This window comes from Phyllobates terribilis, unplaced genomic scaffold (genome assembly GCF_046119375.1).
Source record: "Phyllobates terribilis strain yellow unplaced genomic scaffold, ASM4611937v1 Scaffold_11__3_contigs__length_659146591, whole genome shotgun sequence".
Taxonomy (NCBI): Eukaryota; Metazoa; Chordata; class Amphibia; order Anura; family Dendrobatidae; genus Phyllobates; species Phyllobates terribilis.
The window spans coordinates 424,788,663-424,815,980 of NW_027362771.1; the positions used below are offsets into that span (position 1 = coordinate 424,788,663).

The following is a 27,318-nucleotide window of genomic DNA, read 5'->3' on the forward strand; positions in this document are numbered from 1 at the left end:
TGGATTTATATAGTGTGACCAAGTTGTCAAGCACTTTTCTAAGTGTTGCTAAAATCGCTTGGAAAAGTGCTTGGTAACCCGCATGCAGAAATGCATGCAAAAACGCTAGACAAACGCTTCTACCTGGCAGGAAAACCGCATGTAAAATCCGCATGTGTTTTTCCTGCCAGGGGAAGCGGAAAAAATATGCAGCATTTCTGCATCGTGGGAACATAGCCTTAGTGCATTTCCGCTGTGGTGTGGAAACGCATAAAAAATGCATGTAATTTGCAGATAAGTATGTCAATAAAGTTTTGTCAAAGCCAAATACCAGGAATCAGCTTTATTTAAAATGTGACATAGCAACGAGAGACAAAAAAACAGTGTCAAAAACGCAATAAAAAACAAAAATAACCTAATTTACAAAATAGGTGCAGAAATTCTGAAACATCAAAACTCAACAAAAGCTTATCATGGGAACGTAGTCTTTTTCCAGTGCACTAGGTTCGCACAGCCATGTACTTGCAGTGGCATCCACAGCAAAATCCAAGGGGACTTTGAATTTTTGCTGAGGTTTTGAAGTTTTGACTACCACTGGTCCATAAACAGATTAGCATCCTTGTCTGGCTACCCGCTACACTTATAGCACAGAATATGTGTAGAAACCACTTTAATAACTGTAATTTCACTTATTGCAGCTGGATTCAAGCCTGCAGCTGTGCGATCAGCAATGTGGATTTCCAAATAACGTAAGGAGGTTGAAACATCTGCTTCAAAATCTGTGTGAAAAGATCCTTTATAAACATTACAGTTTAAGGGTATATGCACACAGAGTTTTTTTATAGGAGATTTTGGAGCAGAATCTCTCCAAATCATCCTAAAAACTGAGAAAACCTCAAAAACTTGGAAGTTCTGCTCAGTTTCTGCTCTGAAAACTCAGCAAAAAGACTTTGTGTGCACATAGCCTAAGGCTAAGTTCCCACAATGGGTATTTGGGGCACTTATGATGCTGCAGATTTTCTGCAGCATTTCTGCACCAATTAGCTAACTTTGGTTACTTGCATTTTTTAGTAGATTTTTTTATTTGCATTTTAATCATTTTTTTTCAGCTGTGGGTTTTGTCTCTTGCTGCAGATGTAAGATCCTGCATGTTTTGAGCAGGGAATATACACAGCATCAAAAATGCACCAAATACTCATTGAAAAACCTAGCCTTAGACATTTTGAGCCATACAGTTCAGTTTTATGGGGGGGAGGGGGTATTTTATTTTTTTTTTTAACAAATGTACTGTCAAAGAGATGCAAAAGTATTTAACTGTATACCTATACTACAGGATAAGGTAGTAACTGACTTCTAATATAGTGCCTCATACACAAACAGATATATAGCAGCACATACCGTATATTTCAATATTACAAATGTGTGCTTAAATATATGCATATGCACAAAAAGCTATAATTTTGTTAAAGAAGCCCTCCTCCCATCAAAGTTTTTATCCCCTTAATATATTGCAATCATCATATTATATAAGCACTGTGTACTTACAACTGCTCATTTTGCCTTTCTACCAAGTTCATTCTTCTCTTTTCTCTTCTCTATGTAGAAACAGGAAGTCTCTTCTCCCTGCATGAGTCATACCCCTCCTTAACTCCTGACTCTGCTCCTCACCTCTTCCAGGGACTTTTGCAGTGACTCATGACTCATGCAGATAAAAGAGACTTCCTGTTTCTACATAGAGCTTAGAAGGATTCAGCTAGCCAGTTTTAATCAAGTGATGTCATAGACCTAATGGAAAAGAGAAGAATTAACTGGGTAGAAAGGCAAAATGAGCAATTGTAGGTACACAGTGTTATATAATATTATGACTGCAATATATTAAGAGGATAAAAATTTTGATGGGAGGAGGGCTTCTTTAAAGTTTACATTTCTCCTGGCAAAATCAACTCTTTAACTGTACATGATTTCTGTAATTTAGATGACTTTAGAGACTGTATCCAGGCAACAATTTGAGACAAATAATGTGAGTGAAAATTAATTACACTTTGTAAACTTCTAAAAGCACATAAAGTTCTTTTTAAAGTAATCCAAATGATTTATCAACAACACAATTATGTAAAAAATACAGAACACTTTTTGTGCGCTGTGTGACATTAACAACTATGAATAGCAGCTTTCTGCCGACATGAGCCATTTTCCTGTCATCCCTCAAGATAAGATTTTACAGTAATGTAAACTATCATTTCCACTCTGTACAGTATATACAGCTCCCGTTCGAAAGAAGGTCTTCATCTTTCTATCCTAACTGACATACAAAGTAGGTCTAGATCAGGGGTGCACGGGCCACATTGTCATGATTAATCACTCCCAAGGGCCACAATAACATTTTTATGGGCATTATAGTCTGAGACATTTCCAGCATATCAATGTTATATACCATAAATGCCTGTTAGATTGTAGTACAGAAAGTTGAACCAGTGACTATGGGAATAATAGGGGTTCTCTATACCCCAAGTTAGCACTTAGGAAAGGAGAAAGCCATGCGTTGTAAACCGAAATGCCACAGACTACAATGCAGAGAGCCATAAGCATTGATGGCCACCTCAAAAACTCATACATCTCTCTAGAAAAACAAAGAGGGGTCAAGGGAACCCATTCTCCTAAAATTTATTGGAGACACGGACATGACTGTGTGCCACCCTTCCTTTCTTTGTTATGTAAACTACATGCAAATGCAGACAAGAATTTATGTTACCAGATTGTCGTGATCTCCCCTGAGGTCCTACCCTAGGCATAATACAATGTAATGTTCTCCCTTTAGTATTTCTTCAAAGAATATAAAGTGCAAATGAAACAAATGTCTGCTTTCTGATTGCCTACTTAATGCTTTAACCAAAATTCCTCAGGCACTAATGTAAAAAAATTAAAAGGCTTGCCTAATACTGGACAACCCCTGCTTCAGTGCTGCATAGGAAATAAAAACAATCTTTCCGATGGGTCACGTGACATTGTTGTATCACTCGTCCTCTAAAGCCAATGGGATCCTGAGAAGCTGCAGCCTTTACTATTTTGTCAAAGTAGACACCCGCCCTGATGGAATATTGATGAGCTGCAGCCAATCAACAAGCAAGGAATGCAAGAAATTGGTGTGACTGACCAAGAATAGCAGTGCCAACATTACTGGAATGGCACTGCTGGGAGGGGAGTATAGATTGCTTTTAATTTCTGTGGGGTCCTGAAGTGATTTAGCAGGGATTGTGCAATAGTGGGCAGTCCTTTTAAACCCACAACTCCTTATGACGTACATTTTCATCATAGGTTGATAAAGAATGTATGAAGCCAGCTCAGAAATTGAATCTGCTCCATACCTGGCAGATTCCAGCTGTGCTACATAGCTGACCTGTCCTTGTAAGGGCAGTAATCCGAGCATGCTTAATTCACCCTAATTTAACTATTTAAATGCTGCTGTATTCTCTGACAGTGGCATTTAAATGATGTGATCATAGGCAATTGCTTGTGTACCATGGCAGCTGTATCTGTCATCATGGTCCTCTTCTGGAGCTCAGCCACAGGCTGAGCTTCAAAAGATCCCTAGGATTTCTCTACATACTGCCATATTGTGGTATTGCAGTATATAGTATAAGTAATTGAACGATAGCAAACTCAAGTCCTCTAAGTGAACAGAAATTTATGTAAAAATAAAAAACATATTTTAAAAGGGTTGTCCAGTACTTTTAAAAATATGCCAATGTGTTTTAATGATAAATAGAGAAGCTTCTTTCTAATTACCTCCTGGTGCTGTTTCTGCCTGTGAGTGGCGCTATCGGTGGCCGCTCACAGGCAGCACGTGACCCCCCCCCGCTGACGTCAATTAAGGTGTGACTCAGCGCTGGGGTCCCAGCAGTGGCTCCTGGGTTGTGGGCGGGGTTATTCCCCACGTCACATCCAGCATCCACCGCGCGCTTTCCCAATGAATGGGGACATGGAGAGCGCGTGGTGGATGCCGGGTGTGACGTGCGGGGTAACCACACCCACAACCCAGTGGCCACCGGTGGAATGCGGAAGAGGGACCCTCGGCTGCAGCCTGGACATGTCGTGACATCAGCGGATGTCAGAGCCGGCTGCAGTCGGGGACCACGTGATGCCTATGAGCGGCCAGTGATAGCGCCGCTCACAGGCAGAAACAGCACCAGGAGGTAATTAGAAAGAATCTTCTATTTATCATTAAAACACATTGGCATATTTTTAAAAGTACTGGACAACCCCTTTAAAGAAGAATAAAAATATATTAAAGATATAATCACCCAGTTTTGACATTAAGACATTAAAAATAATGAGATTAAAAAATAAACATATTTGGTATCATCGTGTCCAAAAAAGTCCAATCTATCAAAATATGAAATTATTTCATTTTGATTATTTTAATTAACTTTAATCCAGAAAAGGATTGCCCAGGGCTGCACTTCTTCAAAAATATACAATAAAAATCGATTAGAACACATCACATGTACCCCAAAATGGTATCAATAAAAATGTCAGCTCAAGACACAAAAAGCAAGCCGTCATGTATGGAACAAGAAAAAAGTTACGTGTCTCATAAAATAGCAACATAAATTTTTTGTTTCACAAAATACACTGCTCAAAAAAATAAAGGGAACACTTAAACAACAGAATATGACTCCAAGTAAATCAAACTTCTGTGAAATCAAACTGTCCACTTAGGAAGCAACACTGATTGACAATCAATTTCACATGCTGTTGTGCAAATGGAATAGACAATAGATGGAAATTATTGGCAATTATCAAGACACCCTCAATAAAGGAGTGGTTCTGCAGGTGGGGACCACAGACCACATCTCAGTACCAATGCTTTCTGGCTGATGTTTTGGTCACTTTTGAATGTTGGTTGTGCTTTCATACTCTTGGTAGTGTGGCACCCCTGCGGGTTCAATCGCCACAGAGGTACTGCATTTCACCCAGAGGTGTGGTATCCCACTCTCAGGTAAGGATGGAGGACTGCCCAGGACGCAAACACCTGCATCCAACACTACACTGCTCCAGACCAGCAGGAGGGGCAAGATGCGCTGCTCCTCTGCTGAGCCCTGTCCCTGGCTGGAGTGGGGGGAACCAAGAGAGGGGGAACCATGTAGTGGGTGTGGGTGGAGGAAGTAGTTTAGCGGAGCACTTCAGTAGGAGTATAAAAAGGGATGGAGCCATCTAGAAGGGTTCCAGTCAGAGGAGGACAGTGAGAGGGAGCAGGAGCTCTACAGGAGCTCTGCTCAGAAGAGTGGGCCTAGATGGAGAGGCCCAGGAGGACAGGCTGGAAGAGGATGGAAGCAGAGAAAGGCTCCAAGAGGAACAGAGGGGATCCCAGGGGCACGGGAAGTGCGGATGCCACCTGTGCGCCCGAACCTACACGGACGTGGAGGGATCAGGCCGCAGAGGGGACCGGCCTCTAACTAGTGGAGAACTACAAGGCTCAGCTAGGAACCGGAGGCTGCTGTACTTTCAGAGTGCAGCTGCTCACTACCGCAACTATATCACCGAAAAGGCGGCCACAGAGGGTCCAGGGGACTGCAGGTCGCCCGACAAGATCCTGAGCTACCGGTTTGGGACACTGATTGTGAGGCGCAGGGCAGGAGGGTGAGAGCCACCGCAGGAAGACGACTGAGAAAGGCACACAGAAAAGGGTCCCGTTAAGTGCTCTTGAATTATCATACAACATCTACACTGCCCTGGAGCTAAGCTCTACCTGTGGAGAGCTAAACCAACTCTGCTGCATTAACAACAGCTCCAGAGGACCTGCTCCGCAGCGGCGGCTCCCTTTAGCCGCATATCACAGGTGGCGTCACGAACATTAAACATAAAAACTATAATCCCCTTTCCCAATTTCCCTTTTTATTGACCGCCCTGAGTCACTGACCGGGTCACCGCCACTGTGACATCTCCCCTAGCAATGACCGGTCCGGCTACCGATTACCCCACGGCCCAGGGGGCGCGTCAACTTGGCATCACGAACAGGATATGAGCCCACCTGTTATCACCGGGTATTGTGCGCCTAGAGACTGTGTTCTATACTGAATGTGACGCCCGCCCCAGAAAAACAGGCACCATTATGTGCGTTATCAAGGACAACAAAGAACCTCCCATCGTGGGCCGGGTCCCAGAATGGCGCCAAAAGTGCAACCCGCCCAATGCTCCTGTGGCCATATACCTGGATCTGTCCATCAGTCTGGGGAAGCCGCCCCCAGGTGTGGCCGACAACAACAGCAGCCATGGGACCACCCCAGAAAGGGGAGAGGAGAGAAGAAACCTTGGAGACAGGGCGGAGTCTCCAGCAGTCTACACAGACCACACCCGGCAGGAAAGATGGAGGGAGGTCAGCCAGAAGCTCCGTCTTGTGGCCTGCAGCCCACGGCAAAACCCCTCACCGCGGAGGGGGTGCTAGAAAAGTTGCCCCTGGAGGACACCTGCTTCATCCGGGACGAGATGCAAGAACTGGGCAGGAGAATGGAGGAGGCCCAGCAAGCTGCCGTCGCCATATGGAGAAGAAAGTTGCTGGAGAAGTTGGTGACCCGGCAGCAGTCGGCGCTGCAAGTGACCGGCAGCGCCCCGGCCCCGGAGGAGCCGCACACAAATCAGGAGGTGTCAGTCGCGGGAGCAGGTAGGAGTGAAGTCCCTGTCCCGGATGCGGCTGGCACTGCTCCATCCCTGGTCCCCCTGCAGTCAGAGGCTGATGACCCGGCTGGGCCAGCCTACAGCAGACAGGTGTCTCCCCGGAGGGAGCACCACTACTAAGCACAGTATGTGAAACTTAACTGAACTGTATATAGTTACCCGGAAAAAGTATTGGCACCCCTGCAATTCTGTCAGATAATACTCAGTTTCTTCCTGAAAATGATTGCAATCACAAATTCTTTGGTATTATTATCTTCATTTAATTTGTCTACAATGAAAAAAACACAAAAAGAATTGTCCTAGAGCCAAATTGGATACAATTCCACACCAAACCTAAAAAAGGGGGTGGACAAAAGTATTGGCACTGTTTGAAAAATCATGTGATGCTTCTCTAATTCATGTAATTAACAGCACCTGTAACTTACCTGTGACACCTAACAGGTGTTGGCAGTAACTAAATCACACTTGCAGCCAGTTAACATGGATTAAAGTTGACTCAACCTCTGTCCTGTGTCCTTGTGTGTACCACATTGAGCATGGAGAAAAGAAAGAAGACCAAAGAACTGTTTGAGGACTTGAGAAACCAAATTGTGAGGAAGCATAAGCAATCTCAAGGCTACAAGTCCATCTCCAAAGACCTAAATGTTCCTGTGTCTTCCGTGCGCAGTGTCATCAAGAAGTTTAAAGCCCATGGCACTGTGGCTAACCTCCCTAGATGTGGACGGAAAAGAAAAATTGACGAGAGATTTCAACGCAAGATTGTGCGGATGGTGGATAAAGAACCTCGACTAACATCCAAACAAGTTCAAGCTTCCCTGCAGTCCCAGGGTACAACAGTGTCAACCCGTACTATCCGCCGGCATCTGAATGAAAAGGGACTGTATGATAGGATACCCAGGAAGACCCCACTTATTACCCCGAGACATAAAAAAGCCAGGCTGGAGTTTGCCAAAACTTACCTGAGAAATCCTAAAACGTTTTGGAAGAATGTTCTCTGGTCAGATGAGACAAAAGTAGAGCTTTTTGGGAAAAAGCATCAACATAGAGTGTACAGGAAAAAAAAAGAGGCATTCAAAGAAAAGAACACGGTCCCTACAGTCAAACATGGCGGAGGTTCCCTGATGTTTTGGGGTTGCTTTGCTGCCTCTGGGACTGGACTGCTTGACCATGTGCATGGCATTATGAAGTCTGAAGACTACCAACAAATTTTGCAGCATAATGTAGGGCCCAGTGTGAGAAATCTGGGTCTCCCTCAGAGGTCATGGGTCTTCCAGCAGGACAATGACCCAAAACACACTTCCAAAAGCACTACAAAATGGTTTGAGAGAAAGCACTGGAGACTTCTAAGTTGGCCAGCAATGAGTCCAGACCTGAATCCCATAGAACACCTGTGGAGAGATCTCAAAATGGCAGTTTGGAAAAGGCACCCTTCAAATATCAGGGACCTGGAGCAGTTTTCCAAAGAAGAATGGTCTACAATTCCAGCAGAGCATTGTAAGAAACTCATTGATGGTTACCGGAAGCGGTTGTTCACAGTTATTTTGGCTAAAGGTTGTGCAACCAAGTATTAGGCTGAGGGTGCCAATATTTTTGTCCGGCCCTTTTTTGGAGTTTTGTGTGAAATGATCAATGATTTGATTTTTGCTTCATTCTCTTTTGTGTTTTTTCCTTGCAAGCAAATTAAATGAAGATAATACCAAAGAATTTGTGATTGCAATCATTTTCAGGAAGAAACTGAGTATTATCTGACAGAATTGCAGGGGTGCCAATACTTTTGGCCAGCACTGTAGCAGGGATGCTGCAGGTTTAAACAGTTGATGTGTGTGTTTACTTAACTACCCGGTAAGGGTACCAAAAACTGACAGGCTGAGGACCGTGAGCAGCCAAAAACTTTTAAATTGTACATAGTTTGCACTTATTAAAGTGCCTCTTATTGGTTTTATATAAATAGACCGCAGAACAAAAACACGTTTGGCGTGGCCGAAAATGTGGTCCAACACCCGGATCACCTATGCCCTGCAGCCACGCCCAGGGCCTACGTTGAGGGTTTTCGGACAGGTCCCTCATGTTCATCAGAATTGCACCTTGTTCAGTGGAATGGACACACGGTTACAGATAGCGCTGTAGCCAGCAAAAAATGGTTAATATGAAAAATGTTTTATGTGTGAGGAAAAATGTTATTTAAAAAAAAAAAAGAAGTTTTATATAGTAACCTGTAACGTTTAAGAAATGTGCCTCCCATAAAGGGAAGAAAAGTTGTTTGAAAATTCTTCTAAGTGATGCATCTAAAAATTTTGCATGTCTTTAACCCCTTCCCGACCCGTGTCACACCGTTTGTGACATGGAAAACAGTTCCTTCCCGACCCATGTCACAGCGTCTGTGACATGGAGGGAAAGAGCCCCTGCAGCGCCTGCGAGCGGGGTCGCTCAGGTTTCACAGTTGCTACTGCAACTGGACATCCTGAAGTCGACCCCTCGGGGGTGGATTAACCCCCCCGTGCCTGGGACCCCTCCGATTGGCTGTTTCATTTTCACTTTTAATGAAACTGCCAATCGGTATGAATTAAATATTTCACCAATGAAAATTGGTGTAATATTTAAATCTGGGCATGGCCTGATGCTTACAGCATCAGCCATTGGCTGGGGGGAGTGTCACCTCTGTCCCCCCCCCTCCCCCCAGATCTGATTGGGGGGCTAGCGTCACATGGATACTAGCCCCAATCAGATGTGGAGGGAGTTTTTAATGATGGCCGCAACTGCCCGTCCATGGATCGTGTGCCGGCCGTTGTGGACCCTCTGCTGCTGCCCCCTGTGGACCCTCTGCTGCTGCCCCCCCGTGGACCCTCTGCAGCTGCCCCCCCGTGGACCCTCTGCTGCTGAGCTCGTGGATCGCTTCTGCCGCCGCTGATCGCCTGCTGCCGCCGCTGATCTGCATCAGGTAGTATTGCCCCCGCTCCCCCCCGACCCCCCCTCCACTCCACCCTGCCCCCCCCTCCACCCCCGACCCCCCCTCCACCCCACCTCCACTTTCATACCTGCACCCCGACCTCCGCTCCCTCTGCTCCCTCTCCCACGTCTTCATCCACCGGCTGCTGCTCTCCTTCTGACAGCCGGTGGACTGTGATCACAGCAGCAGCAGGCTCAGTGTAAATGCCCTGCTCCTGTGATCAAGCCCACCATCCCCCAGTCCCACTGATATCACCCCCCACCTCCCAATAATCACCCCTCCCCCCAGTGTTCACCCCCCCAGTGTTCACCCCCCCTGTCCCCAGTGTTCACCCCCCCCGTCCCCAGTGTTCACCCCCCCTGTCCCCAGTGTTCACCCCCCCTGTCCCCATTGTTCACCCCCACCTGTCTCCAGTGTTCACACCCCATCCCCAGTGTGCACCCCCCCATCCCAGTGATCACCCCCCTGCTGCTGGCTCCTGCTCCGCTTTCTTCCCCAGTAATCACCCCCCTGATGCTGCCGGCCTCCTACCCCCCTTGCTGCTGCCGGCTCCTGCCCCAGTGATCACCCCCCTTGCTGCTGCCGGCTCCTGCCCCAGTGATCACCCCCCTTGCTGCTGCCGGCTCCTGCCCCAGTGATCACCCCCCTTGCTGCTGCCGGCTCCTTCCCCAGTGATCACCCCCCTTGCTGCAGCTGCTGGCTCCTCCATCTCTTCAGCCCCCCCTACGCCTGACAGCCCCCTACGCCTGACAGCCCCCTACGCCTGACAGCCCCCACATGTGACTGCAGAAGGTTACACCAAGCACACACACACACACACACATACACTCACACTATAATAAAGTTTCGATTTTTTTTTTTTTTACACACGCACAGAACACACAAAATGTCCCGCCCGTCCCACTCATCCCAGTCTAGGGCGTACTCAGCTTAGGAGGCTATGTCAGGTTGGTGTGTGTGTTGTAGTGTGTGTGTGTGTGTGTGGTGTATACACTACAATATACCACACCGCACACCAACCTGACATACACTACACAATGGTGTCCACTAACAAATTGGAACCATGTTGCGTTTGGAGAGTCCCTGTGTGCCCAAATATTGGAGCTCCCCAACAAGTGACCCCATTTTGGAAACTAGACCCCCCAAGGCACCTATCTAGATGCATAGTGAGCACTTGAAACCCCCAGGTGCTTCACAAATTGATTCATAAAAATGAAAAAGTGGGAAAAAAAACACTTTTTTATTTTTACGGATTAATTTGTGAAGGACCTGGGGGTTCCAAGTGCTCACTATGCATCTAGATAGGTGCCTTGGGGGGTCTAGTTTCCAAAATGGGGTCACTTGTGGGGGAGCTCCAATATTTGGGCACACAGCGGCTCTCCAAACGCAACATGGTGTCTTCTAACAATTTGAGCCGACAATTTGTTAGCGGACACCATGTTGCTTTTGGAGAGCCGCTGTGTGCCCAAACATTGGAGCTCCCCCACAAGTGACCCCATTTTGGAAACTAAACCCCCCAAGGCACCTATCTAGATGCATAGTGAGCACTTGGAACCCCCAGGTGCTTCACAAATTGATTCATAAAAATGAAAAAGTGGAAAAAAAAACACTTTTTTATTTTTACGGATTAATTTGTGAAGGACCTGGGGGTTCCAAGTGCTCACTATGCATCTAGATAGGTGCCTTGGGGGGTCTAGTTTCCAAAATGGGGTCACTTGTGGGGGAGCTCCAATGTTTGGGCACACAGCGGCTCCCCAAACGCAACATGGTGTCTTCTAACAATTTGAGCCGACAATTTGTTAGCGGACACCATGTTGCTTTTGGAGAGCCGCTGTGTGCCCAAACATTGGAGCTCCCCCACAAGTGACCCCATTTTGGAAACTAGACCCCCCAAGGCACCTATCTAGATGCATAGTGAGCACTTGGAACCCCCAGGTGCTTCACAAATTGATTCATAAAAATGAAAAAGTGGAAAAAAAAACACTTTTTTATTTTTACGGATTAATTTGTGAAGGACCTGGGGGTTCCAAGTGCTCACTATGCATCTAGATAGGTGCCTTGGGGGGTCTAGTTTCCAAAATGGGGTCACTTGTGGGGGAGCTCCAATGTTTGGCCACACAGCGGCTCTCCAAACGCGACATGGTGTCCGCTAACAAATTGAATGGAAAATCGGCTCAAATTGTTAGCGGACACCATGTTGCGTTTGGAGAGCCCCTAATGTGCCTAAACAGTGGAGCTCCCCCACAAGTGACCCCATTTTGGAAACTAGACCCCCCAAGGCACCTATCTAGATGCATAGTGAGCACTTGGAACCCCAAGGTGCTTCACAAAATGATCTGTGAAAACAAAAAAGTACTTTTTTTTTCACAAAAATTTTCTTTTAGCCTAAATTTTTTAATTTTCACATGGGTAACAGGATAAAATGCATCCTAAAATGTATTGGTCAATTTCTCCTAAGTACACTGATACCTCATATGTGGTCATAAACCACTTTTTGGGCGCATGGCAGGGCTCAGAAGAGAAGGAGCGCAATTTGACTTTTGGAGCTAATTTTCCATTCAAAAAGTAAAATGGCGCTCCTTCCCTTCTGAGCCCTGCCGTGTGCCCAAACAGTGGTTTATGACCACATATGAGGTATCAGTGTACTAAGGAGAAATTGACCAACAAATTTTAGGATGCATTTTATCCTGTTACCCATGTGAAAATTAAAAAATTTAGGCTAAAAGAAAATTTTTGTTAGAAAAATAAAAATGTTCATTTTTTTCTTCCATGTGGCTTTAGTTCCTGTGATGCACCTGAAGGGTTAATAATCTTCTTGAATGTAGTTTTGAGTAGCTTGAGGGGTGCAGTTTTTGGAATGGTGTCACTTTTGGGTGTTTTCTGTCATAAAGACCCCTCAAAGGGACTTCAAATGTGATGTGGTCACTAAAAAAATGGTTTTGTAAATTTTGCTGGAAAAAAGATAAATTGCTGATGAACTTTGAACCCTTCAAACTTCCTACCAAAATTTTTTTTTTTTTCCAAAATTGTGCTGATGTAAAGTAGACATGTGGGAAATGTTATTTATTAACTATTTTGTGTCACATCACTCTCTGGTTTAGTAGAATAAAAATTCAAAATTTGAAAATTGCAAAATTTTCAAATTTTTTCCCATATTTTTGATTTTTTCACAAATAAACGCAAATATTATCGACCTAAATTTAATACTAACATGAAGCCCAATATGTCACGAAAAAACAATCTCAGAATCGCTAGGATCCGTTGAAGTGTTCCAGAGTTTTTACTTCGTAAAGGGACCCTGGTCAGAATTGACAAAAATGCCAAGGTCTTTAGGGTCAAAATAGGCTGGGTCCTGAAGGGGTTAAATTGCTGTGTTTTTACTCTGTTCCAGCCCGTGGATGTGCTGTGTTTTACCAGGGGGGTATGTGGCGCCCATGCGGGTTCAGTCGCCACAGAGGTACTGCATCTCACCCAGAGGTGTGGTATCCCACTCTCAGGTAAGGATGGAGTACTGCACGGGACCCAAACACCTGCATCCAACACTACACTACTCCAGACCAGCAGGAGGGGCAAGATGCGCTGCTCCTCTACTGAGCCCTGTCCCTGGCTCGAGTGGGGGGAACCAAGAGAGGGGGAACCATGTAGTGGGTGTGAGTGGAGGAAGTAGTTTAGGGGAGCACTTCAGTAGGAGTATAAAAAGGGATGGAACCGTCTAGAAGGGTTCCAGTCAGAGGAGGACAGTGAGAGGGAGCAGGAGCTCTACAGGAGGTCTGCTCAGAAGAGCGGGCCAAGACGGAGAGGCCCAGGAGGACAGGCTGAAAGAGGACAGGAGCAGAGGGAAGGCTCCGAGAGGAACAGAGGGGATCCCAGGGGCATGGGAAGTGCGGATGCCACCTGTGCGCCCGAATCTACACGGACGTGGAGGGATCAGGCCGCAGAGGGGACCTGCCCCTAACTAGTGGAGAACTATAAGGCTCAGCTAGGAACCAGAGGATCCAGTACTTTCAGGGTGCAGCTGCTCACTACCGCAACTATATCACCGAAAAGGTGGCCACAGAGGGTCCAGGGGACTGCAGGTCACCCGACAAGATCCGGGGCTACCGGCTTGGGACACTGATTGTGAGGCACAGGGCAGGAGGGTGAGAGCCAGCGCAGGAAGACGACTGAGAAAGGCACACAGAAAGGGGTCCCGTTAAGTGCTCTTGAATTATCTGAGGGATTGCTGAACCCCTTCCTTGGTGAACACAGGACGACATGGGCGGTTATAATCCGGAAAGTGTAACCTGAGGAACTTAAGAACTATGAGTAAAACCCTGAAGACTGCACCCCACTGTCTCTGTGAATAATTGCTGCGCCATCACCTGCCTGCGCTGCACAGCACCCGTCACATCTACCTCATACAACATCTACACTGCCCTGGACCTAAGCTCTACCTGTGGAGAGCTAAACCAACTCTGCTGCATTAACAACAGCTCCAGAGGACCTGCTCCGCAGCGGCGGCTCCCTTTAGCCGCATACCACAGGTGGCGTCACGAACATTAAACATAAAAATTATGATCCCCTTTCCCAAATTCCCCTTTTATTGACCCCCCTGGGTCACGGACTGGGTCACCGCCACTGTGACATCTCCCCTAGCAACGACCGGCCCGGCTACCGAGTACCCCACGGCCCAGGGGGCGCGTCAGTAGCATTAGACGGACTCTACAACCCACAGTAGTTGCTCAGGCAGTGCTGCTTATCCAGGATGGCACATCAATGCGAGCTGTGGCTAGAAGGTTTGCTGTGTCTGTCAGCGTAATGTCCAGAGGCAGGAGGCACTACTAGGAGACAGGCTAGTACACCAGGAGACGTGGAGGGGGCTGTAGGAGGGCAACAACCCAGCAGCAGGACCGCTACCTCCGCCTTTGTACAAGGAGGAACAGGAGGAGTGTAGCACCCTGAGGATTCGGCTGCTACAGGGGTATTACACCTCAAGCCAGAGGTGTGGTATTCCACTCCCGGGTAAGGATGGAGTGTGGAACTGAGCTCAGTAGGCTGCATGCACTACATACATCCCATTTCCGGGGGACAGACCAATGGTACTCCCACTAGAGAAATGTGCAGGTACGACAGCGTCTGTCCCTGGCTGGAGTGGGAGGGGGGTGGAACATCCCAGTAGTGTAGGGGCAGATAGGGGGAGCAGTCTGGGTAATGCTAGGAGCTCATTGGGTGCTGGTCACCTGAGCTCACACATAGAGGGAGTATATAAGGTGGGAACCATCTTAGAACAGGGTCTTTTGTAGAGGTTTGGTCCGACAAGCAGAGCAGCTCAGCCAGCTCCAAGGCCAAGAGAGTGAGAGAGAGGAGAAAAGAAGGACCCAGAGGGGGAGAAGAGGGAACTCCAAGAACCCAAAATTAGACCAGAGGGTGAAGAGTTGGCACAAGGGTACCGGATCCCAAGCTGGTGGAGGGCACTAATCCTTAGCCAGAGACCGGAGGTCGTGGGCAGGATCTGCCACGACCACCCACTAAATCCACCCGAAAGGCAGACCAAGAATAGGGTCAGGGAACCCAGAGACAAGGGTTTTACCAACAAGAGGCCCGAGGGAGCCGGACTTAGGTGGATCCCTGGTGGGGAAGGCCAGAGAGAAGGACAAGTCAGAAAGGGAGCTCAGGAACACGCTCCAGAATCACCTGGGGGTTGGCCGAGTCCAGGACCTGGTGGACGCAGCACGGCTCGGGTGGTCACTCAAGGCCGGAGTGACCAACACAAAAGCAGTAAGTAAAAACCCTGAACTGCACAGCCCGACTCTGAGTTTCATTACCATCCTCACTGCACCTCCACAACCACCATCCTCTGCAACTGACCCCCTGAGGCTATACCCCTCCCGTTGGGGGTTATACTACCTGAGCTGCACACACACCACCAGCCTCAGCGGACCCTGCTGCAGCGGCGGCCGTAGTGACCGCAAATCAACGGGTGGCGTAGTCGACACTAAAGAACATCCAGTAACATCTGTAGGACTGCCACACACTGAGCTTGACACCCTGGGCACGGACCGGGTCACCGCCACTCGGAGACTACAACCCCCATCTGATCTGGCTCCGGGTATCCCCCAAACAACACTGGCCCAGGGGGCGCGTCAATTTTGGCGTAGTCGGCAGGATAACGTGCCCGCAACAACCGGGTACTGCGTGCCTGAAGAAAAGTTCACCGTTACCTTAAAAAGAAGTCTCCCGCCGGTTCCGGAGGGTCCTCGCCAACGGACCCCATCACAGGTCGTTTCCCGCCGGTTGTCCGCCATTTGCAGCTTTTTCCCGCCATTTCCAAAGATTTCCCGCCTTGGAAGAGCGGACGCCATTATGGGCGTGCCAGAGGGTAGCAAAAGGCCACCTCCCATCGTGGGCCAGGTCGAAGAATGGCGCCAAAAGCGGAAACCGCGCCCACCAACAGAGACTGTGATGCTGGAAGTGTCCATCAGCGTGAGAGAACTGCCCCTGGAACTGACAATCACTAAGTTGCCCCGGGACCACCCTCAATGTGGGCGGAGACAGAACAAGAGAACGAAGATGGGTGTCGCCTGGAGCAGTCTAGAGAGAGCGCACCCGGAGACAAGAAGTCTGGAGAGGAGTCCAGAGAGAGCCTACCCAGAGATGGAGGGAGAGTCAGGCAGCACCGACCCAGTGGTCAGGAGCCTGCTGCAAGCAACAACCCCACTAGGCTTAGTGGAGATCCTAGCACAGCTCCCCCGAGACCGGGAGTGTGCACAGACTGCGCTGGAGGGCCTCGCACGGAGGATGGCCCGGGTGCAGCGAGAGACGTTGGCGGAGTGGAGCCGAGAGATGGCCCAGCGGACCGAAACCCGTCAGCGGAGCACGCCACCCGAGACGAGGAGACAGACCGCCTCTGAGGATGGTGCAGGAGGACTCAAGGCCGGAGACGGCGCCGAGAAGGGAGCTGAACGAATGGAGGCAGGTAAAGGGGACGTCTCTACCCCGAGCCGGGAAACCGCGTGCCTGCCCCAGCTCCCCGTCGCAGAGCCCGAAATTCCCACTGCCGTGCCCGTCGCTGCATCGTCACCGCCGCAGACTAGGCCTCAACCGGAAACCGCGGCCGCGACCCCTGTGACGTCACGCGCTTCGACCCTGAGCGCGGCAAAGCAGGAAATACCATCAGCCTGGTCGCAAGGCCTAGTACACCCGGGCGCCGCCATTCCAACAGCGCCCCCTACCTCCGCGGAGCCACCAGCCTGGTCGCAGGGCCGAGTAACCACGGGCGCCGCCGTTCTTACGGTGCCCTTTTCCTTTAGCGTGCCCCAAGCCTGGTCGCAAGGCCTGGTCAACCCGGGCGCCGCTACCACCACAGCGCCCATAACACCTAAAGTACCGCACCTGGGTGAGGACCTGTTCGCCCAGCATACGTGCCCGGATGGGCAGCCCTTCATATGGCCCCAGGAGTACTACCAACTGGAACTCCAAAGGGCGAGGCCCCTGTGTGAGCCCCTGATTCTGGCTCCGAAGCCCGTCAGGAGGACCCAGCCCCCGCTAGAGGAGGCACAGTTTGAGTGGGACCCCACCGGAGGAGACCTCATGGGGTTCACTCAGGAGACTCGGGCGGCCGCAGCGGAGCGTGCAGAGTGCTGCCGCCAGCAGCTCGAGGTCTTCGAGAAGGAGCAGAGAGAGAGGCGGGTCTGGGAACAGCAAGCACAGATAAGGAGCGCGGAGCAGAAGAGCCAGACCATGAGGAACCCCCGTGCAGCTCATGGTCCCCGTACCACCGGGACTGTGATTAAATTCAACCTGCAGCATGGGTGGGGCTTCATAAAAGACCATCATACCCCCGGCGACGTCTTTGTCACCCGCAGAGACGTAGAAAGCCATCTGCCGGAGGGACACAGAGGTCGTGACCTGTATGTAGGGGACGAGGTCACCTTCACCCGGCACAAATGTGCCAAAGGACCCTACGCCCTCCATGTACATCGCCTGACGGAGGAGGAGCTGCGGTGTGAGGAGGAGCAGGAGGACCCGGACGGGTCTGAAGACAAAGAAGGAGCAGGAGGACGCCGTCGTTAAAGTACGGTAAAGAGACTGTAAATAGTTACCCATCGGGGTACAGTGAACTGTTGCTGCTTTAAATATGTCCCCGTTGGGACAAGAGTGAACTGTTAACCCGTGTGTCCCTATTCCCATTACCTGGCCGAGGACTGAGAGCGGCCACTTTCCCCCTGTATATAGTTGCGCTTTCTAAGGCGCCCTCTATAGGTTTTATAGGAAAACCGTGTTTCTAAAGGAGACTGTCGCACTTTTCCCGGTCACAAGTTGCACCGTGGCCGGAGGAGCAAGAGTGTTTACAAGGATGTTATTTATGAAAAGTTTTATATGAAAAGTTTTATTGCTGATAATATATGTGATGTTTTATATGTTTATGTTTATGAAAAAAAAAAATTGTATGTTTTGGATGTTTTTTATATCTTACAGCCCGAGGACGTGCTGTGATTTACCAGGGGGGAATGTAGCACCCTGAGGATTCGGCTGCTACAGGGGTTTTACACCTCAAGCCAGAGGTGTGGTATTCCACTCCCGGGTAAGGATGGAGTGTGGAACTGAGCTCAGTAGGCTGCATGCACTACATACATCACATTTCCGGGGGACAGACCAATGGTACTCCCACTAGAGAAATGTGCAGGTACGACAGCGTCTGTCCCTGGCTGGAGTGGGAGGGGGGTGGAACATCCCAGTAGTGTAGGGGCAGATAGGGGGAGCAGTCTGGGTAATGCTAGGAGCTCATTGGGTGCTGGTCACCTGAGCTCACACATAGAGGGAGTATATAAGGTGGGAACCATCTTAGAACAGGGTCTTTTGTAGAGGTTTGGTCCGACAAGCAGAGCAGCTCAGCCAGCTCCAAGGCCAAGAGAGTGAGAGAGAGGAGAAAAGAAGGACCCAGAGGGGGAGAAGAGGGAACTCCAAGAACCCAAAATTAGACCAGAGGGTGAAGAGTTGGCACAAGGGTACCGGATCCCAAGCTGGTGGAGGGCACTAATCCTTAGCCAGAGACCGGAGGTCGTGGGCAGGATCTGCCACGACCACCCACTAAATCCACCCGAAAGGCAGACCAAGAATAGGGTCAGGGAACCCAGAGACAAGGGTTTTACCAACAAGAGGCCCGAGGGAGCCGGACTTAGGTGGATCCCTGGTGGGGAAGGCCAGAGAGAAGGACAAGTCAGAAAGGGAGCTCAGGAACACGCTCCAGAATCACCTGGGGGTTGGCCGAGTCCAGGACCTGGTGGACGCAGCACGGCTCAGGTGGTCACTCAAGGCCGGAGTGACCAACACAAAAGCAGTAAGTAAAAACCCTGAACTGCACAGCCCGACTCTGAGTTTCATTACCATCCTCACTGCACCTCCACAACCACCATCCTCTGCAACTGACCCCCTGAGGCTATACCCCTCCCGTTGGGGGTTATACTACCTGAGCTGCACACACACCACCAGCCTCAGCGGACCCTGCTGCAGCGGCGGCCGTAGTGACCGCAAATCAACGGGTGGCGTAGTCGACACTAAAGAACATCCAGTAACATCTGTAGGACTGCCACACACTGAGCTTGACACCCTGGGCACGGACCGGGTCACCGCCACTCGGAGACTACAACCCCCATCTGATCCGGCTCCGGGTATCCCTCAAACAACACTGGCCCAGGGGGCGCGTCAGGAGCACTGCCAGAGCCCTGCAAAATGAAATCCCAATTTTTTCAAATTGACGTGTCCAGTAAAAAGAAAATGCAGACGTAAAATGTATTTTTTTTTACAATAGATTCTTTTGGCGATGGATGCCATGGTGGCATTCAAAAGTAACATTCCATTTAAAGGGAACCTATCACCTAATTCTTGCTGCCCAAACCATGGACAGGATAAATAAGAGTCTGGCTGCACAATTGCAGCCAGGTATATTTCTCTCTGAAATGCTTTACAGATAAAATATAGTTTGGAAATCTGGCTGGGGACAATTGGGAGAGAAGAGACTAATCTGGCGCCGCCGAAGTAGTCAGAGTATATATGTTAAACCCATGGCAAAATGCAGTGTAAATATAGCCCCAGGGTGCAGTCACATGGCCGTATAACACGGATCATGATCGCATCTCAATGCTCGGACTGGCCAGCGGCTTTCCTGACCCGAGCCTGACAGCTGCATAGAAATACTTGCTGTCACGATCAGTTCAGGAGAGTCTCCGACCAGTCCGAGCATTGCGATGAGAACATCCGTGTTATACGGCCGTCTGACTGCGCCCTAAGACTGAATTCTGCAACCAAAAGCCATCTATCTAATATGATCAGTTTTGCTCGACAGCCACCGGACAGGACCTGTGAACCCTGGTAAGGAGATCTATCTCACAGGTTCTTCAACAGTAGTAATTAATAGGTAAAGAGGAACAGTACCTAAATGCATTAGCGTATATAGCAGTCATCTATCTCCTGTTCTCAACTTGTGGGGTGGGAGGGGAATAAATTAAACATGCATATCCAATAATGCTCTGATGTGGTCTCTAAATGCCCTAAAGGAACAGTAGCATCAGAACCACAGAGATGCAGTACCACATCCTTACAGAGCAACTGATAGCGACTGGAAATAAAAGTCACTATTAAACATTTTTATGATGCGACAAAAGGCACCATGTAGCCCAAGTCTTACAGTATCTGTGAAACTGCATACATTATTATCCAGGTCACCTAGGTGATGATTATGCTGGTGTACTTACTTTGAACATTAAAGTCAGAATGGCAGTTTAATCCTTTATGAAAGTTTAGCTCATTCTCCACTCAGCTAGCCTGATTAACAGTTCCTCAATGTCTCACCTGCTGCTGAGATCTCACACAGCTCAGTACAAGCTGCAGCTGTCAGGCTAGGTGGGCGGTGATTGAATACACTTGGACTCATAATCTATTTCATTCAAAAGCTGAATTATAAAATGCTTCTTTTAATATCAGAATTATACAGCCATTCTGACATGGATATTTACAGTGCATTGTGAAAGTATTTGGCCCCCTTAAACTTTTCTACCTTTTGCCACATTTCTGGCTTCAAACATAAAGATATAAAATTCTACTTTTTGGGGGAAGAATCAACAACAAGTGGGACACAATCGTAAAATGGAACGAAATTTATTGGATATTTTAAACTTTTTTAACAAATTAAAAACTGAAAAGTCGGGCGCGCAATATTATTCGGCCCCCTTGAGTTAATACTTGTAGCGCCACCTTTTGCTGCGAATACAGCTGCAAGACGCTTGGGGTATGTCTCTATGAGTTTTGCACATCGAGAGGCTGAAATTCTTGCCCATTCTTCCTTGCAAAACAGCTCGAGCTCATTGAGGTTGGATGGAGGGCGTTTGTGAACAGCAGTTTTCAGCTCTTTCCACAGATTCTCGATTGGATTCAGGTCTGGACTTTGACTTGGCCATTCTAACACCTGGATACGTTTATTTTTGAACCATTGCATTGTAGATTTTGCTTTATGTTTGGGATCATTGTCTTGTTGGAAGATAAATCTCGGTCTCAGTCTAAGTACTTTTGCAGACTCCAACAGGTTTTCTTCCAGAATGGTCCTGTATTTGGCTCCGTCCATCTTCCCCTCAATTTTAACCATCTTCCCTGTCCCTGCTGAAGAAAAGCAGGCCCAAACCATGATGCTGCCACCACCATGTTTGACAGTGGGGATGGTATTTTGAGAGTGATGAGCTGTGTTGCTTTTACGCCAAACATATCGTTTTGCATTGTTGCCAAAAAGTTTGATTTTGGTTTTATCTGACCAGAGCACCTTATTCCACATGTTTGGTGTGTCTCCCAGGTGGCTTGTGGCACGACAGATTGTTGTCCTATGGACAGACTCTCCCACCTCAGCTGTAGATCTCTGCAGTTCATCCAGAGTGATCATGGGCCTTTTGGCTGCATCTCTGATCAGTCTTCTCCTTGTTCGAGATGAAAGTCTAGAGGGACGGCCGGGTCTTGGTAGATTTGCAGCGGTCTGATACTCCTTCCATTTCAATATGATCGCTTGCACAGTGCTCCTTGAGATGTTTAAAACTTGGGAAATCTTTTCATATCCAAATCCAGCTTTAAATTCGCCACAACAGTATCTCGGACCTGCCTGGTGTGTTCCTTGGTCTTCATGATGCTCTCTGCACTTGAAACAGAACCCTGAGACTATCACAGAGCAGGTGCATTTATACGGAGACTTGATTACACACAGGTGGATTCTATTTATCATTACCAGTCATTTAGGACAACATTGGATCATTCAGAGATTCTCACTGAACTTCTGGAGTGAGTTTGCTGCAATGAAAGTAAAGGGGCCGAATAATATTGCACGCCCCACTTTTCAGTTTTTAATTTGTTAAAAAAGTTTAAAATATCCAATAAACTTGTTGTTGATTCTTCCCCCCAAAAATTGAATTTTATATCTTCTTTATGTTTGAAGCCAGAAATGTGGCAAAAGGTAGAAAAGTTCAAAGGGGCCAAATACTTTCACAATGCACTGTAAAGTACACCAGGTCTAAGTGATACATCTAATAATATGTGTAGTCTATATTATTAAATTTGCATTAAGTAAAGTCCATATTTCAATATGAGAAGACCAGTATTACAAGTGATGCATGAATTTGGGGGCCATGTTACCAAGTTTTCACATGGGCCATGGAGTTCCAGGAGTGAAACATCAAAATCACATATTTTAGGTTTGGATAACGAGAAACTATTGCAAGAAGCAATGCTTTTTACCATGGAAATTATTTTTGCTACTTTTTTTTATGATTTTGCAAACACTAGGCCCAAGTAAGGGCAGGCAACCCCACCATAACTCCACACATCCGTTGCCTTGACGCTACTCTATACATCAGTAGTCATTAATATTATCATTATGTTACAAGTTACTGATTCACTGAAAGTTTATTACTAATGTAATCCTTGTGTTAATGGTTCATTCATAAAATAAAGCTGTGTGACTATTCCTATTCAATGACTGATATATTAATCCTGTTATACAAGAACAGTTATGACCTATATAAATCATCCCTAATTTGCCAGGCACTCGCCTCTATTCTCATACTTGAATGTCCTTTGTCTACAGTCAATTGCCATTTTCTGCATTTCAGTAATTTGATCTGCTTTATGATAGTTTGATCCTTAAGCTAACCGTGACTAGATCATGGATCAGATGCAAAATACAAAAAATAAATAAGAAACCAAGACTGTCTTAAATTGCTTCCATAAAGTAGAAATGCACTTGCTGTATGTACTGTGTGCCTCGGGTCCACCCTTATAAAACGGTTTGCATTTACTTTAACTGATGTTGTTGCCAATATGAATATAGTATTTTACTGTCCTTTTACAGGACTAAGAAATTACTGTTTTAAAACAGCGGAGTTGTGTTCATCTTTATTAGTGGTCGTGCATTGTTTCGGATATAGAGTCCAAGGATTAATGTGTAGGGTTATGTTTAGAGTTGATTCAAATCGATTTGCAGGACCCAGTGTAGAGGCCAAGCCAGTAATGTCTGGCTGTCGGACAGCAGCCCTGAGAACTCCCACCCTCTTACCGCTGGGCATCTACACTTCTTCTTTTGATGACCCAGCCTGGTGTGATGTCATTGTTGAGGTGTGACATATATGTGACATTGCACCAGGCCGTCTAAGCCTAAGCTGAGCTGAGGATGCTGTGAGATAGGAGGTGGTTCTCAGGGCTCTCGTCCAGCAGCCAGAGATTACTGGCCTGGCCGATGAACTGGGTCCTGCAAAATCTATCCACACTAACTTGTTATTTAATATACAGTACAGACCAAAAGTTTGGACACGCCTTCTCATTTAAAGATTTTTCTGTATTTTCATGACTATGAAAATTGTACATTCACACTGAAGGCATCAAAACTATGAATTAACACATGTGGAATTATATACTTAACAAAAAAGTGTGAAACAACTGAAAATATGTCTTATATTCTAGGTTCTTCCAAGTAGCCACCTTTTGCTTTGATGACTGCTTTGCACACTCTTGGCATTCTCTTGATGAGCTTCAAGTGGTAGTCACTGGAAATGGTTTTCACTTCACAGGTGTGCCCTGTCAGGTTTAATAAGTGGGATTTCTTGCCTTATAAATGGGCTTGGGATCATCAGTTGTGTTGTGCAGAAGTCTGGTGGATACACAGCTGATAGTCCTACTGAATAGACTGTTAGAATTTGTATTATGGCAAGAAAAAAGCTGCTAAGGAAAGAAAAATGAGTGGCCATCATTACTGAAAGTGTCCCCAAGTGCAGTTGCAAAAACCATCAAGCGCTACAAAGAAACTGGCTCACATGAGGACCGCCCCAGGAAAGGAAGACCAAGAGTTACCTCTGCTTCTGAGGATAAGTTGATCCGAGTCACCAGCCTCAGAAATCGCAGGTTAACAGCAGCTCAGATTAGAGACCAGGTCAATGCCACACAGAGTTCCAGCAGCAGACACATCTGTTCAACAACTGTTAAGAGGATAATTTGTGCAGCAGGCCTTCATGGTAAAATAGCTGCTAGGACACCACTGCTAAGGACAGGCAACAAGCAGAAGAGACTTGTTTGGGCTAAAGAACACAAGGAATGGACCTTAGACCAGTGGAAATCTGTGCTTTGGTCTGATGCATCCAAATTTGAGATCTTTGGTTCCACCCACCGTGTCTTTGTGCAACGCAGAAAAGGTGAACGGATGGACTCTACATGCCTGGTTCCCACCGTGAAGCATGGAGGAGATGTGATGGTGTGGGGGTGCTTTGCTGGTGACACTGTTGGGGATTTATTCAAAATTGAAGGCATACTGAACCAGCATGGCTACCACAGCATCTTGCAGCAGCATGCTATTACATCCAGTTTGCGATTAGTTGGACTATCATTTATTTTTCAACAAGACAATGACCCCAAACACACCTCCAGGATGTGTAAGGGCTATTTGACCAAGAAGGAGAATTATGGGGTGCTATGCCAGATGACCTGGCCTCCACAGTCTCCAGACCTGAACCCAATCGAGATGGTTTGGGGTGAGCTGGACCGCAGAGTGAGGGCAAAAGGGCCAACAAGTGCTAAGCATCTCTGGGAACTCCTTCAAGATTGTTGGAAGACCATTTCCGGTGACTACCTCTTGAAGCTCATCAAGAGAATGCCAAGAGTGTGCAAAGCAGTCATCAAAGCAAAAGGTGGCTACTTTGAAGAACCTAGAATATACGACATATTTTCAGTTGCTTCACACTTTTTTGTTAAGTATATAATTCCACATGTGTTAATTCATAGTTTTGATGCCTTCAGTGTGAATGTACAATTTTCATAGTCAAGAAAATACAGAAAAATCTTTAAATGAGAAGGTATGTCCAAACTTTTGGTCTGTACTGTACATGTACTGATAAATGGGGAAAAAATCCAAGAATGTAAATCTGCAATGTTTTTTTGGGTTTTGGTTTTACAGTATTCATTATTGTTATAGTATTCATTTATCACATTCTAACATTTTCTTTATGTGGTAAGGAGAGAATGACATGGTAAATGGGTGTGGCTAGGTTGTGCGGTTGAGGGCATGGCCTAAAATCTTGCTGTGGTGAGTGTAGCATTTCACATGATTTGTTCCTCGTTTTCTATTTGGAAATTTGGGTTTTAGCGCTTCACTATGTTGATTATAATGAACCTCTCTTCTGCCAGGTTCAACCCAGAATTTGTCTGTGAACCTGCAGCTTCTTAGTGACAATAATCTTCATGAAGCTGCCAAAGCGAAGAGTTAGACATGCTTCATTATTAGGGCCTATAGCTATTCCAGACATGAGCTATTTAGGAAACATACTAACATCAATGTAGCTTTTACTTGAGTATTCCAATGTAGCATAATATACTAATTTGTCAGGAAGACTTCTCCTCCTCCCTGCTTTCCATGTACACACTGGGATGTCAATTGCGGTGGGCCAGACACCAGCGCACCTTTGGAATAGAGGTAACAGTTCCTGACTAGCCCAAGCGCCCAAACTATTACATTAAATATCGACTTTAAACATACTGAACGAGCAATTAGTGATCATACAGTGATAATTAAAAACAGTGTTAGGATTGATAACACGCTCTAAGTATCTTGGAGGGGTAAATCCTGATGTCAGGTTCGATTTAAACAAGTGGTTTAATAGTTTTACAATTAAATTAAAATAAAAATGGCAGAGCAAGACATCTGTTTATTTTCAGATTTTGTTATACCTCCCAGTATACCACCCTGAAGGTATTCAAATGAATAGCCGAGGCCGGGCAAGCATTCAAATATATTATGCCAAAATATGCAAAATGCTTACCATACAAATGCCAAAATGTGGAATGAAGATGATCACCTTTTTTTGGACATTAAAATAAAAATCTACTAAATACAAACAAAACACAATGTACAGGTATCAAACAATGACTATAGAAAAATTCTCTAATATTTTTTTTTGTTTCCATGGGTCTTTCCAACTCGAACTACTGACCCTTAGCTTAGACTCCCACGAGTTTATAAATAATTGTTCAGAGTTTCATCCAGAAAAGTGGGATGATTTTTTTCTCACTTGTCTTCCGTGTGCAGTTCATATACAATCTGTTTTTCTTACAGCAGCAGCGATTATTCATTTACAAGACATTTACAGTTTCCTATGTTAAAGAATCACAATGAAAAGATGAAGAAGTGTCTCTAATTCCGCGCTCCTCCGTGTGACGAATTAAAACTGGATTAATAAAATAAGTCAATTAATAAGTTATTTATTCAAACATGATAAGGCTTAAAACAACGCGTTTCATGGACGTCCTGTCCACTTCATCAGGTACCGTAGGCTATTTTCCTTGGTACTAATCCTCACCCACGGTGGCTTGGTGTCTGCTGCAGCACTCCGTCAGTCAGCTACATGAGTTGTGCATTCTCACAACAATAGAAGGTGAGCAAAGTTATTCCACTTTCTAACCTTGGTTATATCTTGGTAACGGCACTATTTGCGCGCCCTTCTTATCTATTTGCAAAGAATCAAAATGTATCCGTAAAAGTTGGATGCAATATTGTTTCTCTGTTTGGCATCTGATTTTTTTTTTTGCGCACCCATAGACTTGAATGGATGAGACTCATCCGACTTATGGAAGAAACTTGTGCATGCTGTGATTTTTTTTCACACGCCGATTCGCTCAGTGAAAAATATTGTTCATCTGCATGGCCTCATTGAACAACATTGGTCCGTTTTTTCCGCGGTCAGCAATCGGACCAAAAAAAAAGGTTGAGTGAACTAGCCCTTAAGAAAATAGTGGTATCCCTAGTACTCTAGTACAGGGTTCCCCAACTCCAGTCCTCAAGGCCCACCAACAGGTCATGTTTTCAGGATTTCCTTAGTATTGCACAGGTGATAATTACATCACCTGCACAGGCAATAATTACATCACCTGTGCAATACTAAGGAAATCCTGAAAACATGACCTGTTGGTGGGCCTTGAGGACTGGAGTTGGGGAACCCTGCTCTAGTAGATTGTGATATTCATAATGTTGTGTAAACTTTCCTTGTCTATAGATAGAAGGGGATCACTTAGTATTTAACTGTACACTGCTCCGGTAAAAATAAAAAATATGTTACCATTATAAAACCTCTAATGCTATCGCTTTGTTCTACACCATATTTCTAGCAACAGTTTGTATACCTCACAATGATTTTCTGTTCTGCGACTGGTGCCTGAGTAGCAGA

At 46.6% G+C, this 27,318-nt stretch overlaps 1 protein-coding gene across 2 annotated transcripts in view; it reads right to left on the reverse strand.

Annotated features, from left to right (window-relative positions):
• Positions 1-27,318, reverse strand: part of IL16 (interleukin 16) — a 219,654-nt gene that overhangs the window by 191,487 nt on the left and 849 nt on the right. The window lies entirely within an intron of this gene.